Here is a 996-nt window from a genome sequence, read left to right as displayed (position 1 = left end):
TTTCAGTTCTTAACTGAATTCTTGCAGATATATGATACTGTTAAGACTAATGGAGTAGATCCTGAAGTCTACAGTCTCATGCTTTTCCCTTTTGCTATGAGAGACAGAGCTAGAATATGGTTGGACTCTCAACCTAAGGATAGCCTGAACTCTTGGGATAAGCTGGTCAAGGCTTTCTTAGCCAAGTTCTTTCCTCGTCAAAAGCTGAGTAAGCTTAGAGTGGATGTTCAGACCTTCAGACAGAAAGAAGGTGAATCCCTCTATGAAGCTTGGGAGAGATACAAAGAGCTGACCAAAAAGTGTCCTTCAGACATGCTTTCAGAATGGACCATCCTGGACATATTCTATGATGGTCTGTCTGAATTAGCTAAAATGTCATTGGATACCTCTGCAGGTGAATCCATTCACTTAAACAAAATGCCTGCAGAAGCTCAAGAACTCATTAACATGGTTGCTAATAACCAGTTCATGTACACTTCTGAGAGGAATCCTGTGAGTAATGGGATGCCTATGAATAAGGGAGTTCTTGAAATTGATACTCTGAATGCCATATTGGCTCAGAATAAAATATTGACTCAGCAAGTCAATATGATTTCTCAGAGTCTGAATGGAATGCAAGCTGCATCCAACAGTACTCAAGAGGTATCTTCTGAAGAAGAAGCTTATGATCCTGAAAATCCTGCAATAGCAGAGGTGAATTACATGGGTGAACCTTATGGAAACACCTATAACCCCTCATGGAGAAATCACTCAAATCTCTCATGGAAGGATCAACAAAAGCCTCAACAAGGCTTTAATAATGGTGGAAGAAATAGGTTTAACAATAGTAAACCTTTTCCATCATCCACTCAGCAACAGACAGAGAACTCTGAATAAAATACCTCTAATTTAGCAAACTTAGTCTCTGATCTATCTAAGGCCACTGTAAGTTTCATGAATGAAACAAGGTCCTCCATTAGAAATTTGGAGGCACAAGTGGGCCAGCTGAGTAAAAGG

At 39.9% G+C, this 996-nt stretch overlaps 1 non-coding gene across 1 annotated transcript; it reads right to left on the bottom strand.

Moving 5' to 3' along the window:
- Positions 1–210: 210 nt before the first annotated feature.
- LOC148574224 (small nucleolar RNA R71) lies at positions 211–318 on the bottom strand. Its single transcript, XR_015905552.1, has one exon. It is a non-coding gene; the product is annotated as a small nucleolar RNA R71 (small nucleolar RNA).
- Positions 319–996: the final 678 nt, after the last annotated feature.

Source organism: Arachis ipaensis, chromosome B2 (assembly GCF_059453495.1).
Source record: "Arachis ipaensis isolate K30076 ecotype BB chromosome B2, ASM5945349v1, whole genome shotgun sequence".
In the NCBI taxonomy this organism is placed as follows: domain Eukaryota; kingdom Viridiplantae; phylum Streptophyta; class Magnoliopsida; order Fabales; family Fabaceae; genus Arachis; species Arachis ipaensis.
The sequence above is the reverse complement of the archived record's forward strand: the minus strand, read 5'-3'. Positions and strand labels throughout refer to the sequence as shown.